This window comes from Anomalospiza imberbis, chromosome 5 (genome assembly GCF_031753505.1).
Source record: "Anomalospiza imberbis isolate Cuckoo-Finch-1a 21T00152 chromosome 5, ASM3175350v1, whole genome shotgun sequence".
Lineage (NCBI taxonomy): Eukaryota > Metazoa > Chordata > Aves > Passeriformes > Viduidae > Anomalospiza > Anomalospiza imberbis.
The window spans coordinates 45,150,042-45,169,634 of record NC_089685.1 but is presented as its reverse complement, the minus strand read 5'-3'; the positions used below and the strand labels follow the sequence as shown (position 1 = coordinate 45,169,634).

General features: G+C 39.6%; 1 protein-coding gene and 1 long non-coding RNA gene across 5 annotated transcripts in view; both read left to right on the top strand.

Annotated features, from left to right (window-relative positions):
- Window positions 1-19,593, top strand: part of PHF21B (PHD finger protein 21B) — a 176,726-nt gene that overhangs the window by 9,469 nt on the left and 147,664 nt on the right. The gene's annotated exons all lie outside the window — the stretch shown is intronic.
- LOC137474138 (uncharacterized) lies at window positions 8,229-11,868 on the top strand. The gene is made up of 2 exons (XR_010999172.1): window positions 8,229-8,819; window positions 11,706-11,868. It is a non-coding gene; the product is annotated as an uncharacterized lncRNA (long non-coding RNA).

Genomic DNA, 19,593 nt, shown 5'->3' with positions numbered 1-19,593 from the left:
CATTATTTTATTAACATTCTTTGCTGAGTGGGCTTGAATGGAGCACAATCTCTCATATGGAGGATCTAATTATAAACACAAGGGACAGAACCAAATAAGCAGTCTTTAAAGGGAAAAGAGTCTGGCAGCTTTGTTTAAAGTGTCCTTTAATGAACTTCTTTAGCAGTTTGTATCTTAGCAACATGTTTTATTACATACCAGTGCGGGAGAAGCAGTTTGCAGATGGAGTCGCACACAGTAATTTATTTCCCCCTTTTCCCCCCCTTTTTTTCTTCCTCTGTGGTGACTCAACTGGAATCTGCAGAGTAGCTTTTCTAACACTAATAGCTCACTGGAAATCCCTGATTGGTTCATTTGTATCTATTCTGTTTTATTAGTTGATGAAAAAAGCATTTATTACGGTAAATGCATACTGATTTTGCGTGCTCTTAGAAATTCAGATATGTCTGTTTGAGTAGGCATGGATTTAAATGGAAAACAACTCCAGCTTTTTTCAGTGCACTTTTTTTCCATGGATGTGTTGCATTCGGCACTCGTCCTTGGTTGCTCACACCAACGAGTTTCCAGATTTGGAGGTTATTTACTCTCCATGTTACATGGAATTGTTTTAATTTCTCATCTTTCACCCCTCCAAAACTAATTGGAATATAGGAGTGACAGAAGTATTTGCAATCTCTTTTTTGTCTTCTTAAACTTAAACTTAAATATAATATGTATATATTTATTTTTTATATTATATTATATTATATTATATTAAAATAAAAATATAAATAAATATGGCACTTAAACTGCAAATATATTTTTTAAAAGCTGCTGTTTCAAAAACCAATTGAAATTCTGTACTACTGTCCCTCCTTCAAATGACCTACAGGGCTGATCTTTGTTGAAAGAAATACTTTTTTGTTCTCTCCTCTACTAATTGCAGATCAAGTTCTTCTCATATGTTTTGAGTGAAAAAGTGAGTAGCTTTTTTCAGTAGGGTCTTTGGAGGAATGTGGTATTATTGAAGATGAGCATGAGCAATACAATCCAGATTTCTTTTTTTTTTTTTTTAATAAATTAAAGGGGGAAAATGCCTTTAATGAGCACACTAAATACTGTTCAGCTCAATTTACATTTTCTGCTGGCTAAGCAGGTGTAAGTCCAGAAATATATTTCCCTGGAGCTCACTGGAGCTACCCAAAGTTTGCACTGGTGTGATAAAAATCAGAATATTACCAGAGGGAGAAAACCAGGTGAGGAGAGGGCAAATGAAGGCAGTCCAGAGTGTTAGGAGAACCCACAGAAGATGGAGATTGTTGGCTTAAAGATACTGCTCTTGGGGATGGCTTCAATAAACTTCAGTTAAGAGCTAATATATTAGGGGTTGATATTAAAAAGACAAAACCTATCCATTTCCTGAAGTCCATTGATATTTGCAAGTAGACAGGAGAAGGCTTTTGAGAATGATGGAATTGTTTCTCTGCTTAACATTAGTGAAATATAAATGCATTTCCATTAACTCGCAAACTGTTACATTTCTTGAGTCCTTAGTTGAAAAAAACAGTTTATTTTCACTCCAAAATATGGATGGATGTATGGATCTCTCCAGTTTTCTGGTTTCAGTATGTCAGGTGACAGCCAGCCTCTTGTCCCTTTTGGATCTACAATATCTCAGCCTTCGTAGCAGCATAAAGAAGTCCTTTGAACTTTAAAAGCAGTAAGAGAGGTAAAGAATGGAGAGATAAAGGATGCAGTCCCATTTCCCTTTAAACCATGGTGATACTGGTTTTAAAACAGAAGGATGTCCTCAGCCAAAAGTGATACAGTTGCCATCTGATTAACTTACTTTTTCTTTCACAATTTAGCCCACTATTAATTAACTTAATTTGAATTGAAAAAACTCTAATCTGGGGGAATGCACTAGAATCTTGCACAATCACCAGGATGAACGATGGTAGTCTGAGCTGTCAAACAAGCTAAATCATGAAATTTGCAATATTGCTAAACAAAGGCTTGTATCTTTTTTTGTAACTGTAGATCCCTAACAAAAGGGACCTGCCATTACTGGAACAATTCATGTCCTGCCATGAGAAATAGTATTTATGCCAGGCACTGCATTTGAAGATCATGTCTTAGGTTAATATTTTAATGTGATAGAGCTGGTTAACAAGAGTCTTAACATAAGAAGAAATTTCCGTCAGAAATGTTGCAGTAAGAGAGAACAGAATGAAGAACTTCATTGTTTTCTGAAACATTTAGGAAGGAATAGGAACCTGTGTGTCAGATTGGCTAAAAATAAATCAGCAAGATCCAGTGTTTCATTTTTCCTTCAATAAAGAAAAAAATACATTTTTTTTCTCCAGAAGCACAAACATTTCCAGAAACTTGTTTAACCCTCTGAGTGCTAGCACTGTATCTGATTACAAAAGTACTTTTAGTAAAGGAAGCTTAAAGGAACTTCCATCCCCAGATGAAGCAAAGACTCATTTATAAACAATGAGAGTATGAACAATAGAATGCTGAGTGCATTCTGCATGAATAATATAACTGGGGATTGTGAAAAGCCTATGATTTTTGTATGCCAAACTCAGTTCAGGAGTGCAGCGTTCAGCTGATTTTTTTGACATTGGAGAGTCATCCCTTCTCCCCACCATGTGCATGTGCATACATACACACAGAGAGGCCCAGCACTGATGATTAAAGAGGGGAGTCAGCAGCTCCTGGCAATGGTGTTGAGACTCAGGTGGAAATTCATAAAACTAGTGGAAATTAGGTTGAGATCTAGGCCAGCACTGAGCCTGAGGTAGGTGGAGCAAAGGTGAAAAACCTGTTTTAAGAATAGAGTCTGAGCTTTTGTTTCTATCCTTGGCTGGAAGGCTGTTTGCATTTGTGTGTTTTTAAGTCAGAGAGTTTATGAGGCCTTCAGTATGAATTCCTATTTCTGACATCTTTAGATAGATCATTTTTATTTATGAGAGTATATCTGGATTTAAGCTCTGTATTTCAGGCCTTTTGGTTGAAAAACTTTGGCCATAGTTGATTATTTTATCTTTTTTTTTCCCTCTTGCACTTTCTTACTAAAGTAATTCTCCTAAATATGCTGAAGTTTTTTGGGTCTGGGTCTGTCTTTATCCTGTGTGTATTTATGGTATGGCTTAATGAGATTCTCCTCCAGGAGTTAGACCATAAGGTAATGCAAACAGTGAAGGCAGTAGTAGTCGACAATTTTCCATACACAGTGGAAGAATAAACTTTCCAAAACTCATCTTTGAGTGACTTTGCCTACTGTTACAAATACAGAACAAATAAGCTGAAATTTTCCTGGCTTGGGCTGCCTGAGGTGGTCCATTTCACCCACTGTTATGAACTTGCTATCCTATTTTATAGAAAAATAGCTTATAGTTATGAACAAGATATTCTTTCAAACCTAAGGCCATTCTGTGTTTCTACAGTTCTCTCAAAGTTGAGTTGTTGGGTTATTTTGCAGTTCAGTCCCTGGTTGCTCATTGAAATTGCCTCCTATTAAACTGAGTTCTGTCAAATGATAATGATAGATTTTGTAAGATGATCTAATGTCCTGAAAGCTGGACTAATGTATTTCCTAAAGATCTTCCTACTGTATGGCCCCTATTGGTTCTACTAGTGTTAGCCAGGCAAAGTGGCATGCATAAGCTCTATCCGTAATTACAATTTCTGAGAGTCTTCTATTTTACTTCACTGTTTGAAAGAAGAAAAAAAAAATAAAAAGGAAAATGTCTGAGATCTTCGTGTTAAGATTTTGTAGTTTCCTTGGGTTCAGTTGAGCTGTGCCTGTTTATACTTCTCAAAAAGCTGGGCCAGGTGGACTTAAGTTCCCTTGCGATCCCAAAATTACAAAATTGGCCAGTCACTGATACAACATTTGTCTTGTACTCCCAGGTTCTTGCTCTTTCATTAAGCTGGCTTCAGTTTAGGTTAGCATCAGCCACTGGTTTGCTGATAGACTTTCTCTAAAGGCTGTGGCTAAATCTTTAGATTTTGGTCTAAAAAAGTAGCTTTAAAATGTTATTCCATAACAAAGTCTGAATGATAATGCTGAAAATTGCTACATATTTACCTAATGATTCATATTCCTTTTTCAAGGAATCCTTTTTTGATTCCAAAAAGATCTTTTGATCATCAGATAGTTATGTATTCATAAGCTGGCCTGTTCCAACTAATCATATAAATACATAAAGTTTTCAAAATGCACAGTTCTCAGCAGACTAGACATGTATGGAACATGACTTTTATTAAAATGCAGTTTCTTGACATGACTGAACTCAGCACTCCTGTAGTCTGTTGAGTTATTATCCATTGAAGGAATTTTACCTTTTCTGGTTAAACATCCACTAGGTAGGTATAATTCCTCCCATGTAATTACACTATTTTCAACTTAAAAAAATCTTGAAATTGGAATTACTGGATGCTGGACTTCTGTGGGAATTTGATTTGCTGTGTTGAGTGTGCAATGAATCAGCCTTAAACAAAAATAATTTGATTGCTTTACATGCCGTCCAATGTTGTTCTGAGGGAGTTGACTGCTGTCTAAGAGCATCCCAAATGTTTGTAGTGGAAATGGCTTAGAAGACAAAGTAGACACAGGGATTTATGCTTCAAGGGTCAGATTCTGCCAAACTCAAGGGTGTTGGCACAAACACTCTTCATAATTTAAAGAGAAAAATCCCCTACTCTTGGTAGAAGAGGTGTACAATGTGTACAGAGATCAAAACACAAAAAGAGCTTGAGAAAACAAATTTGAGGTGCTATCTAGAGCAAAGGGATTAAAACTGAACTTGCAGGTTCTTTGTGAACGCAGTAGGGAGGTCCTGGTATTGGATGAGAAATAGAGAGGTATAGGTCAAAGTTTGAGATGGGAAGATGATTTTCTTTCCCAATTCCCGGCAAAGCAGAGGCTGTGTAGCTTCTGTGGAGGAACTGCTGGCAGGCACACTGTGGAGGCTTTATGGATACCCACAACTGGAAGAGGTCTGAGCAGTGTCATTTTCCCACATTTCCTTGTTTCCCAGGAGAAATAGAAGAGAACATTTTGAGATTAATTAGCTAATGATGATAGGCAGGAATTCTCTTCTGCAAGTTTGATGCTAGAAGGGATATTAAGATGAGGACTGATACTCCTGTGGACATTTTTCACTTTTTGTTTATTTGCTTGAAGTTGATACAGTCTTTCATAGAACAAGCTTTTGCTGAATGTGTACCCAGGAAATGTGCAGGAAGCTGAGTTTTAATGTGATTCAAATCAGTAATGTCAAAATGTCAATCAGTAATATCAAATCAGTAGTTGTCAAAATGCTGTGCATTTTTATTTCTCAAGGCTAATATACTACATCTATTTTTAATTGCCAGCTGTAACTGGAGGTGTGATTGATTTTCTTCTACTGGAGTGTCATTACTTAGTATTTCTGTATTCAGTTGTCTGTGTTAAAATGTTTGAATAACCCTCTGTTTAGAGTGACTATCCTACCTCAGAGTGGTAATTTCAAGATCAATAATTTCAATATTGAAATAACTTTTCTTTCCCAGAATGGATGCGTCACTTTGCTTTCCTCTCTTGTGTTCCAGGAGGTGTAACATAAAGCTGATCTAGCAAAATACATGAGGGAACCTCTCTTTCTGTTTGTTTAGGTAGGTAGACCCACCTTAGCTGGGGAAGGAGGAAAATACGAAGTGCTGAGAGATGGTGGCATCTAATGCTGTCACTTCCGCAGGACTAAGATGATCAGTTTCTAATGTGGGTGTTTATAATGCTTTCTGAGTAGGACAAGTAGTTGTACAGTGAAAGCTGAACTCCTGCCAGTCACTGGTATTTGTACTGGCTCCTGTCAGGCTTCTGTCTTTGCTGTGTGGCTTTGGCTCTTTTGCCCAGAAGGATTTTTAGATTGAAACACAAAGAGATGCTTTCTTTGGTCTTTTGGAGTTCATAGGAAGGTGGTGGTTATGTCACTGTGCAGTGCAGTGGAAGGTCTGGAGAGTAGAACTGTGGGTGCTGAGGACACTGTACCCATCCCAAGGGTTCATCCCTAGTGTGATCCCAAGGACTGAATGGCTGTTATTGTGTGGAACATTATGTGTGCTCCCTCCAGAAGTGTGCTCTGCTGTTGAGTTTAACCCCAACAGAATGCACTTGGTCCACTCCTGCATCACTTTGCACTGTGAAACAAAGTAAAAGATCTACTTTAATCAGATCACAGGGTAATCTGCTTCAGAAATGAGCTTCTGACTTGGAAGGAGTGTTTAATGTGGATTTACCCAATATGTGTTCCTTGCTGGTGGGCTCTTCTGACACTTAAAACAGCACTAGTCATCTCTGGCCCTTCTGTCTTTACAATGATATCCCAGGCTCTGAATGGGGGAGAGGGAGAAAGGCAGTTTCCCATACTTGTGGGCATGGGTATATCAAGTGCATTGCTCTCCATTCTGCATAATGGGGATGAAGAGCCAACCCCTATTATCTTTTCCCACATTATTCTGAGGGCTGGAAATGCTTTATATTCCTAAGATGTGGGCCATTTCAGGTCTTATGGAATTCTGGAATCCTACTTAAATCTTTTGATATTTCAAATGTAAAACTTATATCTCATTATGGCTGGGAACAGGGTTGGGTTGCAGTCTGCACTCAACTTGTCTGTGTTAAGAGAACTTCATGTCCATTGATTTTGGTATCTTGCTTGAGCAGAACATTAGAGGCGCACTTTGGAACTCCTTATATTTCTTAAGAAAATGCCACCAGTTCCCTTTTTCAGTAGGAATTATTGCCTCTCTTTTCAGACTCCTAATGTTCGTAGTGTTATCCATTACACAAGACCCAAAAAACTCAATGAGATTCATAAACACAGTTGAAAATTACTTGACTCTGTTTACTCTGAATGTTTTGCTCACTATAGAAAAGTCAGCAAATATAATTGAAAGAGAACATAGTAATGCCATTTTTAATGTTAAATAATATTGGCTGTTACAAAACAAGGAAACAAATGAGTGGTCTTCCAACATTCTCTTAAAAAAGCCAGTAGTGTTCTTTCATTCAGAACTTTACCACTGCTGACCTTCAGTGCTACAAGGAGCTGTGTAGCAGCTGGATAGGGGATCGAAATGCCAGTGGTGCTTCCTCTCACCAGGCTGGGTTGGGCTGTGACTTAATGGTTGGGATGCACAGGTTGGGTTGTGACCCAATGGTACAGGGCTTGTGCTGTGAGCAGCAGGGGAAGGGGTCTGCCCCTCTGCCCTGCTCAGGAGAGACCCCACCTGCAGAGCTGCCTCCAGCACTGGGGCCCAGCACAGAAAGGATAGGGAGCTGCTGGAGCAAGTCCAAAGGAGGTGCCAAGATGATCAGAGGGCTGGAGCAGCTCTGCTGTGAGGAAAGGCTCAGAGAATTGAGATTGCTCAGCCTGGAGAACAGAAGTTGCGGGGTTACGCAATTGTGACCTTCCACCTGAAGGGAACCTGCAAGAAAGATTGAGAGAGACTACAAGGGTCTGGTGTAACAGGACAAGGAAAAATGGCTTAATACTGACAGAGAGCAGGTTTAGATTAGACATTAGGAAGAAAATCTTCCCTGTGAGGGTGCTGAGACCCCAGCACAGGTTGCCCAGAGAAGCTGTGGTTGCCCCATCCCTGGAAGTGCTACAGGCCAGGTTTGATCTGGCTTGGAGCAACCTGGGATAGTGGAAGGTGTCCCTGCCCATGGGAGAAGGTGGGACAAGATGATCTTTGAGGTCCCTTCCAACCCAAACCCATTCTGTGATCTTAAGATAAGTTACTGGTTTTTACCCAGCAATTCCTCCTATACCAAATGCAGCTATAGCTGTCTTATACAGTTCTGGCCTGACACACAGTCATGATTTCCTGCTGTCAGCATGTTTTTCAATGGCATGACACTCTTTCTCCACAATAGTCTGCATAGAAACACATGGCTACATCACAGAATTAATGGAGAACTGTGGATGCTGAGGGATTAGTGTGTAGTGGGGTTCTTGTGGAGTAACAAACATTTCTTTAAAACTTGTGAGGTACAAGTTGTGTAAAGGTACATTCTACAGTGGTCCTCTTCCTGCAACCACAGTAGAAATGAAAGCTGGACATTGTGTTAGTCTCAAAGTGACAAGAAGAATGAGGTTCTGGAATAACTTTCCAATAGAGAAAGTGGAAGCAAACAACCAGTCTTTTATTATCTAAGTGAATCTGTGATGTTGAGAAGGCTTGGCAGAAGAAAACACATAGCAGCTACTTGTTTGTGGGCCATAATGTTTAGAAATATTTCTGCAGGATACAGAAAAAAAAGGTAAAGGACTGAAAGAGTAGCTCAATATGTTAGCCAGTCTGTATTTTACGTCATGTGGGGAGTTGGTTCCAGCTGTCATAAACTTCTTGATGGACAGCTGCTTTTGTTATATTAAGGAACTGATTTCAAAATTATTTTCTGTTCTAGTTCTTATGGTATCATAGGAGTGTTTCTATAATAAGTTGAATATAGAGACTTTCAAGGCACAGATTGCTCAGTTTGTAAGAGAGAATTGTTATTTCACAGTAAATCATACTATTTCTGGCACTTCATTTCTCATTGGGATTGTGGTACGTGAAAGAGCAATGAAAAGCCATGAAATACCTGAAGAGCCGTGAAACATTTTTTTCAGAGTACAGTGCTCCACTCAGATACAGGATGATAAGGAGAGGACTCCCTGTATGGAGATAGAGGTGACAGTTTAAGTTCCAACACTGGTATTTCTTTTTTATCTGCCAGGAAACACCAGAAGATGGCATGGTTTGTACAGATGCGTGCTGGAAAGTGAATGAGTGAGCTTGTGAAACTGCTTTTAATAATCTTGGGTAGAGTGTTTAACACTGTCATAACGAAAAGCAGCAGCATGCAGTATTGTAATTCTTCTTTCTTCTTTCTGCCAGTAAGGGACAGCCGTAAAGTCCAATGTATCTATTTAATGAATCTCTCTATCTATCTGTCTGTCTGTCTTTTTATCTATCCTTCTCTGAGTTTGGATGGTGCAGAAAATGGGAGGGGAAAAGTGAAAAGAAAGCAATTGTGATGTAATCTTGGCACAACATACACTGAAAGGTCAGCCTGACAAAAATGGGTCTTGATGGTACCTGAAAAAGATGGCACCTTCCCTCAATAATTTTGATGAAAAACTTTGTTTGTCTCCTCTGTGTCTGTCAGTTCAAGCCTGAGATCCCAGACTTATCCCTCTAACTTTCCCATTCTCCCCTCTTAGTTCTGAGAAAAAAATGTGATGAGCATAGGGTATTAAAGTATTGTTTTACCTTCTGGAGTGCCAGAGTCTGCTAACTTTGGAGATTCAGGATTTAAAGATACTTCATCTTAACATTCCTAATTTTGGAAGGAGTGTATTTTAAAAGCTGTGTTTGTGGGATTCTGCAGGACCAGCAGGCTCTGCCTAGCCTCCCATTGGTTACTGGATCCAAAGTTTTCTTTCATGCAGGTGAAACTACTAGTGAAGGTTTTTATCAGTTTAATGAAAGGGTGCCTCAGTGGAGTAGTTTGAGATTGTGGAGTAACTGGTTAGTATTTCCCCAGCCTTCTGAAAATGTAAAGAAATATGAAAATGTTAAAAATTATTTGTTAAAAATAATTAGTACAGGGGAAGAACAGGTTGAAACTATGTCCCCTACCATAATTGTTTCAGCATGTGACCTGTTTTGGCTGATAATCATAAAATCAAAGCATCACTGAATGACTTAGGTTGGAAAGCAGCTCCAAGATTATCATGTCCAGCTTATGACTTGTCAACACCACCATGGCACCAAGTGCCATCTTCAGTCATTTCTTGTTCACTGACACTGCATAGTAAAGTTCACACAACTGTGTGGTTAGGGTTTATAGAACACACTTGCTTTGATATTTTTTTTTTTTTCTTTTCAGTGACTATCCAGGGACTGATAATGCCTTTTAAAGGACATATTGAGTTTAGCTCTGTGACTTGGTCTTTTATGAGTTTTTGAGGCAAAGAGCTTAATATAGAAACTGATTCTGATGTATGGCAGGAATAACTAGGTAGAAGTTGGCAGAGTGCTGTAATGTGGAACTGCTTTTAGTTAGTTAGCTCTTGTTCCTTTCCACACAGTTTCTTTATACCCACTCATCTATGAACTCTCATCTGCAGCATTGGTTCCTCCTCAAAGCCAGAATAACTCCAGATGTTTCTCACACCTTAGGTTAATCTCATTCTTGTTTGAATGCATGAGTGTCCACTAGATAAAATTTGGGGTTTGTTTTTTATTTGGCTCTGATTTACATGGTTGAAAGGGCTCCTTAATAAACTTTTTGAATCTCAACTCTACATACTTAGGTGGTGTAAAGATATAGAATTTATGTAAAAAAGATACTAATTTCTGGAAGTTATGTGTTTTGCTCAAGTGTAATACTGTTGTTGTGGCTTATTTCATAGACTTATTTGATTGTGGTGGGCTGGAAGCAAGAACTAGGTGTCCAAACAAAGTCTTGTGAAGTTTTGTCTGCACCTCAGTAGTTCTGGCACTGGTACTTGGGTGTGTGGCACTGACCACACACCCAAGTGCCTCTCTGGCTTCATTTCCTTCTGGTAGCACAAGAAATTTTCTGCATTCTAGATAGAACTGCCAGCTAAGTACAGCTGCAGTGTTGAGCTGTACACTCAACTAATGTGACACTTTAGAAAGACTTTAAATACATACACCCCGCATCTCCAAATGGGTGCTTAGTCTGGCACTACAAAATGCAGGATAGATCTGTCCACTGCCCCAGGTTTGGTCTTGTCCATGTCGAGCATTAGGGAGATGATCACATCCTCATACTTCTGTGGACTGCAGGGAGCTGGGATGTGTAGCACCTCTTAGGAAGTGTCTACAGAAGCCCTACAGAACTGGGCTGCAGCTTATCATCAGTTTCTGCTCTGTTCAGCACCAGTGCCTCTTGAGCACACTCAGGCTTCCTCAGAGATTTCACATCCCAAAACAACTTTTTAAAATTAGTTTAGGGGAGAATAGATCAGGCTGTGATTTCTGGGCATACTGAAGTCTTCTTAAGAAGGTCAGATTTTTGTTTTATTACTGTATTGAGCTATTTTGGATCATCTTGTCTCAATTTTAATTCTCTGTGATTACTGTTTGCTTCAGTAGCCTCTAGATGCTTCTTGTATGTGAAAAACCTGGCAGTTATGAATGTTTACTGCTAATGAGTTGCCTTTTGTGAAAGTACATTGATTTCTAGATCAACACCACAATTTTAAATGGCCTTTGTAAACTCTGTTACAAGTAGCTGTTTGCAAAGTTCAAAGTCTAAAAATTAATTAAAATCTGAGGCCCTCTTTGGTATAAAATATTTAGTTGTTTTCTTTCTTTTTTGTTCCGAATGTCAGATGTTTGTGCTAAGCTGGCAACTAATGGCAGCTGCAAGTTAATTTGGTTTGGGTTTGGGTTTGTAAAAATAGTGGCTAAGGTCTTGGAGCAAGACTGATTCACAGCAGTTTGAGGACTTATTTCTGTTGTGACACAAGACAAAGTACTGGCTGTTGGTTTTCCTTCAGAAAGCAGTTGGCTGCATACGTGGAAGTGGTTGGGTTTAGAATGGGAGAAAGTCCTCAAAAAGAAGGAAGGGTCTTAGAGTCTGAACTTTCAGGAATCTGAAAGATTTCCAAGGGTAAATTGATAATTTGGGGAATAAGCTCCAACTTTAGGTGGAATAGTAAAGTTCAGTTCAGTCCAACAGCATCAGTACTCTGGAACTGCCTGTTCACCTGTGTGAAACTCCTCTCCAGAACACGCAGATCTCTGGCATGTCTGAAAGTCTCCAGTAGAAGGGAACTTATTAAAAATGTAAAGAATGGTGCAATTTTTAAAGGAAGGAGTTTCATTACTTTTTTTTTTTCTGTGTGAAGGAAAATAATATATTTGCAAATGTAATTACAGTTTTGGAAACCACATGTCAATTATTTTCTGTTAAAGGAGCTTCCAGAAACCTTTTAGGAGTCTCTTGGTGTTAATCCAGGCACAGGGGGGTTGGGTTGCAGGGGGAGAACTTCTGTCTGAAGAGCTTTCAGTTTAGAAAAAGATAGATTATAGTTCCACTTCCATAGAGTGGCAGCTGAGGCTCAGAGGTATTTAGCAGGGCAACCAAGGTTGTGCTGTGAAGTTTGCAAGAGAGCTGGAAACTGAATCCAGTGCTTCTATGTCTTAGTTTATCAGTTTATCCACGTGGGCATCCTGTAAAGGTGCTGCTCTTCTACACTTCTCCTAGGAGGGATGTGAGCATGCTCTGGCTCCTAAATGAAAACATTCAGAGTGCTGAATGGTCTTCCTGATGGCATTTTCTACTAGTTTTATTGCAGTGTGAAATAAATGAAAAAAGGCCACTGGCCTCTCCAAACAGCCTTAACAACAACAAAAAATCCCACAAACAAACAAAAAACTCCACCAAAAAAAACCCATAAAAATACAAAGCTTCATTTTTTTATCCTTGATGAAATATTTATTTGGAAGCAGCACAGCAAGTTGGAATAATTTGGTTTGATTAGCAAGTCTAAATGTATTTGCAGCAAGACAGAAACCATATTACGATTAGTGATAATTAGTTGCACTGATTACTTCAGTCTGCAGTACCGTTCGACAGATGTGTTTCTGTGGTGCATTATTGAAAGAGGAGCATGTTTTACCCTTGTGGTGGTTCTTGGCTTCCCTTCTCATGATATCTTTGTCTTGTCATTGTTTGCTGATGAAGTCTCCACTGTGGCTACTGCAATTTGTGGCTTGGCAAATACAAATACTCTCTTAAAAGTAAAGTTTAAACTGGAAAATAGTGGTGCATGTGCTCATACTGATGCTTGACAGTCCTAGAGAAGGCCTCTTGTTCTCCATGGATATGGTCACAGCCCAGCCCATCATCCCTGCTACTGCCCATCAGCCCTGTCCTTCAAGTCTGATCCAAACCTTCATGAAATACCATAAAAGCTGCTTCTATGACTGGAGAAGATTTTGGATCAGATGCCTTCACTGGACAGAGGAATCTGGCTTCCCCTCCTGCTTAGCCCTCGATCTCTGTAACACACAGTAGGGACTACTAGTGTCAGGATTTGTAGCAAAGACGGTCCTTGGGATCAGATTAGGGAGAATAAAACCCTTTAGGCGGACTGTATCCCACAGAGAAGAAACAACCTCTTCTACTGGCTCGCTCAAGTCCACCTGTGGCAGGGAAACATGGAAACCTAATTGCTGTTGTCTGACTGAGGAGCAAAGAAGAAGGAGAACAAGCATTCTGGAGCTACAGTTCATGGTCTATAACCAACCTCAGATTCACTGCTCTGTTAATCACAATGTCCTGAAACATCCCTATGAATTGCAGGTGCTACTTCAAAGAGAATCACTTCTCAGACTGAGTGTCCCTTTTATAGACAGTCGCTCTCTAGAATGCTGACTGTGGACCATTTGACACAATCATATTCTCCAGCAACTCTATCCAGCTAACCTCACTGGCTCAGACTCATGTTGATAAACACATTAGGCTCTGACAATCATTCTGTTCCTTAGGAGTAAACGGATACAATTTTGAATGTCCTGGTTTTGGTGTATGAGCAATAATCCCATTATCAGTCATCCAGAATGAAGTGCATGATACTATGTATTAATATAGACCTATGCACTGTCTTTGAGCTATTTGGGGACAGATAAGCTAGAAATATGAATTTGTGCAAGCCAAATGTTTTCCATCTTTCTCCAAAACATACATCTTATGTTACTCTGCATGTGTTTTGCTTGTTGCTTTAAAATAGTGGTTCACAGACTATGAAGTGCTTCTATCACTAGGCAGACATGATAGATCAAAGAAAAAGGAATAATTTAAATGTGACACAGTTACTTGTTAGTATGGCAGAAAATGCTGGAGGTTAAACATTTGGGGTGTCCCATGGAAAACATTTGAAGATTTCCAGACAGCTAGCTCTGGAAGAAAGGTCTTGGATGCTAATACTGCATGAGTGGACAATTCATAGCCATCAACTCTTCTAGAAATATGTGTATATTTCCATCTGGATGAACTTATGAGGCAAACTTTAAATAGAAAAGGTAAAATGTAGAGTCTGTCTTATCATTCTAGAGATGAGGTGATTATGTCCTTTGCATGTCCTTATTAGGCTGTATTTCTGGATGTTTCTTCTGGCAGATCACCGATCCTTAGTCACTGCTATGATAATACTGAGCACTGAAGGATTTTCCTGTGTTGTGATGTCCTAGCAATCACTGTTACTCGTATCTTATACAGTTCTTAGGGCTTGCAGTTAGCCTGCAGTGGAAGATCAGGGTAAACTGTATGGCAAGTAGGGAAGGATCAGCTAACCTAACTCATGCAGAAATGTTAGGAGATATTTGTTTGCTGAGTTTTTTTCTCTGATGGTGGGATTCTGCCCTTCTACAAAACTGTGGGCAACCTGAGTTGGTGTTTACTGGCTTTTCTGGCTGTGCAGCATTTCCCAGGGGAGCTCAGCACATGTTAGGACAGAGCCCAGAGCCTGCAATGAGCAGAGGTCAAGAAAATAATCACAGAGGCTGGGGCAAGAATGTCAAATGAAATAAATTTGAGGAATACATAAGAAAGAGGGAGTGGGGGGCTGTGCAGAAACCAGGAATGGAGGAGGCTGAGTACTTATAAGCCTGATGGCAACTCCACCATGGCTCTGCCTCCAATGGGTGCTGCCTACCTCTGAACACCCTTTCCCAGCTGGGAGTCATCCTTCAGGGTTACAGAAGGTGTCCCACTTCTTGTCATCCAACTTCCTTTAATAAAAACACTGCTTTTGCATTTCTCTTTCTTCCTCAGCTCTCCAAGCAATTAATAAGCACAAATTAATACCAAACTCCCCAAGCCCTTTTTGCAGATAAGGCTTGTCCCCTTTTCCTCTGTTCACACATGGGTGAGGAAAAGCATGGGGCTTAAGTGGTGTGACAGCAGTCAAAATAAATGTTTGTGGCAGGAGTGGGAAGAGATCTTACTGGTATGCAGACTCACAGAGACTTTTTACAGTTAATAGCCCCTTGAAATCAAAAGCCTGTAGATATGTTTATGGAATGGACCTTATTCTGAACACTTGCTCTGTCTTTGTGGTATCTACCTAGTCAGCAGAAGATGTTTCACTGAAATAATTATGCCTTTGTGGTTTTGCAGCTGTAGCAAAAAGGAGCTGCACCAATATCTCTTTAAATAGTATGTGAGCTCTGCGTGTTCCCAGTGCAAACGGAATACTTTTCCATAGCTTACACTTTTTACTTACAGCTTAATACTTTTTGTAAGCTTACAAGCTTATAAAGAGAGGTGGTTGTCATGAGTGGAAAGCCATCCTTGAATCTGTGGCTTCCTTGGAGCATATGTATGTAAACTACAATGTCACGACAACACTCCATAGAAAACTTCCTTTACTGACTGGAATCATAGAAGGTGGCAAATCCATTAGTCAGCTGAAACAGGAAATTTAAGTGAAGAAGAGAAAGAGTAGGTGAAATTAATCATAGAGCTTTGAATATAGAAAAAAATTGGATTTTCATAATTAAATGTAACTTTTAAAAAGGCTTTAGAAGCAACATAAGGTAACCTTCTGGCTGTCATGCTCAATTTGTCTTGATTTTTGGCAGGTCACCTGCATAGGCCATTGAACTGATTGTCTTGGGATATATGCTAAAAATGGAGTAAACTCCCTAAAATTAATTTAAGAAAAGGTGATAATGGTGTCATGCTGACAGTGTACATTTATAGTGATCAACGCTGGCAACTGTTTCTTTGAAAGCTATGAAATCTAAGACCATGGATTTTCATTAATGGAAAAAAAATTAGAGACATGCCTAAAAATTAAATTAGGACAGCTTTATACCAAGCTATTAAAAACTGTGTTTTTAGACATCATTACTTGGTTTCTTGCACTGATCAGAATGTTGCATTAAGGGCCTGTCATGACCTGCAGTACTTGTTGCAGAAAGCTATCAGAAAGCCTGGAGAAACCAAATCAGCTCAGAGCCCAACTTCACAGCTACATCTTTTTTAGTTACTTGGCCAAATGACAGTACCTCTAGCACTCAGGATGGTATCTTAACAACCAAAGTCTGAAGGTAAATTTACACCTTTTTAGTTTGATTATTAACTTCTGTGTATACACATATGTGTCTGTTGGTATGTGATCTCTATGTATATATGTATGTAATTTCATCATGAACACAACAGAGCTTTAGCATCCTGGCAAATTTTTGTCTTTGAAACTGACTTGCAGAACATCCTTAAAATAGAGACCCAACTGAGTTATTTTAAAATATGTAATTTTAAAATATAAAAACTTTATTCATCCCCACTGATGATTCTAACTCTTTTGCCAAGAGGAAGTAAGTGGATATTAGCATAACTACCCCAGATAGCTGTTGCCTGCGACAGCTAATCAAAAGCAAAACTCTCAATCCATCTAGACAAAAGCTGCTGTCAAATATACAGCAAAGCTCACTTAAAAAAGGAACAGTTTTCCCTTTGCTGCTGTAATTTAATTATCACAGTTAGTCACCATTTGTACCCATATCAGATACAGTAATTTCACTGGTTTTTGAAGCTGATAATGTTTATGTAACTACAGTATTACAGGTCACACTGTCTCTTATACAGCTGGTCACCCTCACTAAGTCTGTTTTGAAAAATCGTGTGGTGGTTGTGCAATATATGACAAGTGTCTTGTTAGATTTAAACTTTATATGGAACATACTTAGTGGTGTTCACTATATAATACTTGCCCTGTTGAATTTCAATTACTATCATAGTTAGGAAATTCTGATTTAAAGTGCCCTTCTAGATGGAATGGAATGTGGCCTGTATTTAAAAGAGACAGTTTTCTTTCTCTTGCACTGTCTAGTATTGTTTGATACCCAGTGTCCTTTGCTAGGTCACCCTGTGTGATATGACAAACCAAATGACCATGGACATAAAGGGGTGCAGCCAGGTATGTTACGGTGCCTGTGTGCAGCTGTATTAGGAAATTGAAAGGAGCTTGTAGTCAATGCAGCTTTGTCTATTCATTTGCAAATGAAAAATTCCCTGGAAGTGCCTGACCTTACCTCTTAGAGTAGACATTTGCTACTCTTCATGGATAGGTAATATAGCAATGGTAATTGTTTTTTAGAACTTGTTACTGCTGTACTCAGAATTATGTGTCCAAAGTAATTGGAAATAATGCAGTTGTGTTTTAGCAGTGGAACTACATGCCCCAAAGATTTGTCTATATAAAAACATTAGCAAAATATAACTGTGTATTTATACATTACACTTGAGCAATTCCTTTCTGGATGTTGTGGTGCACTTGAAACTTCTGCAAATTCCCTCTCCTTTTGTAGGAGAGCCTATCTGCTGGCTTACTTTCTTAGCACAATGTAGCATCACTGGCTTCAATTTCCTCCTGAACCTCTTTAACTTTAATCTTGCAACCTCCTGCCCTCTCTAGTACTGCTTCCCAGTTATCAGGCAAGAGCAGGGGGTCACCAGGGTTTTCAGAATTTGATTAGCACCATTGTTATGAATAATTCAGATTGTGTGGTGCCAGCACAAGTGATCCAAGTATCAATTTGAAAAATCTGATTTAGGATTTAATATCTCTGAAAAAAAATTAATTAGTGCTGCTGATGAGGGCTCTTGACTTTGTCCATTCATATTGATTAATTTAGTGCCAGTGAAAAGCAAGATTGAAACAATCCAGCAAAAACAAGTGTTTCAGTGGAAGAGCCCATATTCTGTTACAGATACCCGAGGTGCACATGCTCCTTCCTCCCTGTTCCAGTCCAGCTCTTTCACAATGTACCCCTTTCCTCCTAAAGAGCAAGTTCCTGAAAATCCATGTAGCTGTAGTAACACACTGCTGTCACTAGTGAAAGTTGTTCCTCAAGTGATCATGTGCCCATTATATAGTTTTTTGTGATCCTACTAAATATTAGTTAATAGAAGATTCTGCTTCCTTTATTCTGTAAGAAATTGGAACTGCAGCAATCCACATTTGGGAGCAGAGCCTAGTTAATGACATTGGGTTTGCCTCTGATGTAAGCTGATGCATTTAACTCTGCCATCAGTTTGACACAAGCCTCTGCAATACTTCACCATTTGAACAGTAATAACAAGACCTCTGCATGTTTAGGACTGTTTTGCACTGCTTTTATTACAGAAATAGTTGGGGGCCACTGCAATTACTGTACCTCTTCTCCTTTCCCACCTTGTCTGAACTTTGCAGTCTACCGGGCAGTGAGATGTTAATATTTTACACATTGAGGCACTGAGAAATCAGTGGAGAGTTTTTCAGGAATCCCCAGCACTTTCCCCTGCTCATATCAGTGGGAATCTTTGGCCACTCTGGAAGATGAATCTTCGTGTCAGAAGAAAGCACAGCACCCCTTGCCTTGAGTCCAGAGTAACCTCACAAGGGTGAGCCAGTGTCAGTCTGCTGTCACTAAGTACAGCTTGGAAGCTTTCATGCTATGAAAATCTACCAAAGCCCAATTGGTAGATATTTCCAAGAAAATAGGAGTCTGCACTTCACCTTTGAACATGTGGCTGCTGACTGTGTATTGTCTCAGATCTTCCCAGGCAGCGTTCGTTGTAGGTGCAATCTGATAGGGGCCCATCCTCAAAGCTTTCTTGCTTCCCACCTGAAAGAGCCCCAGATATCTTGGAGCCTCAACTTGGAATCTGTTGAGTGGGGCAACCACAAGACAATTTCTAGCTTTGTGGAGACAGCAGTGTTTTGCACAGTGCCTGTTTGCTGTGCCCCTCTTTGCTCCATTGGCTGTCGCAGTGGCAGCTGCTGAGGAGCCCTCTGTCCTGGCTAGTGTTGGTCAGACATTCCCTTGGCAGTGCCTGCGTTGTGCACACCCAGCAGTGTGCCAGGCTCTGTTCCTGTCAGCTGTATGCAAATCCTCGGTGCTGATGTCAATGCCAGTTTGGTTTTCATAGCCTGGTGACAGCAACAGCCCTCAATATTAAACACAAGTACACATACGCAGTTACAGCAGTGATTACTCTAGATGTTCAGCTAGTCATAATATTTGCACTTGGCATGATAAGCAGCTTTGAATGATAATAGCACTATAGTAGAAGCTTGTTAAAGTGACAGTAACCCTGGTGTCAATATGGAGTGGTGCACTGGTGTGTACATTCCTACAGCTTTCCCACAGACTACATCTCTCCGTTTGCTGAATGCAATGTGTAGAAAGTGCTTCAGGATCCTGTGTGAAACCCTCTAAACTTCTTTCAGAGTTTCATCTGCTCAAAGGTAGCACTGAGACATGAGGAGGAGTGTAGTTGTTAGGGACCTTTTTCTAAGTGAGTCTTGTTTCATTAAAATAATCCAGTCCTGATGTAGGATAATCATCTCAATAGATAGTGCTTTTATTTACTGACAGCAAAGAGGCTCTCAACCCCTATTCTGCTTCTCTGACTAGTACCAGCTGCAAAGGTGAGCAAGTAAGAGCCACACTGTCATGTCATGTCATGTCATGGCAGCATTTTGTGTTTTGTCTTTTTGTTTTGGCTAAAGTGAAAATTTAGCATAGGAGTAACAGCAACCA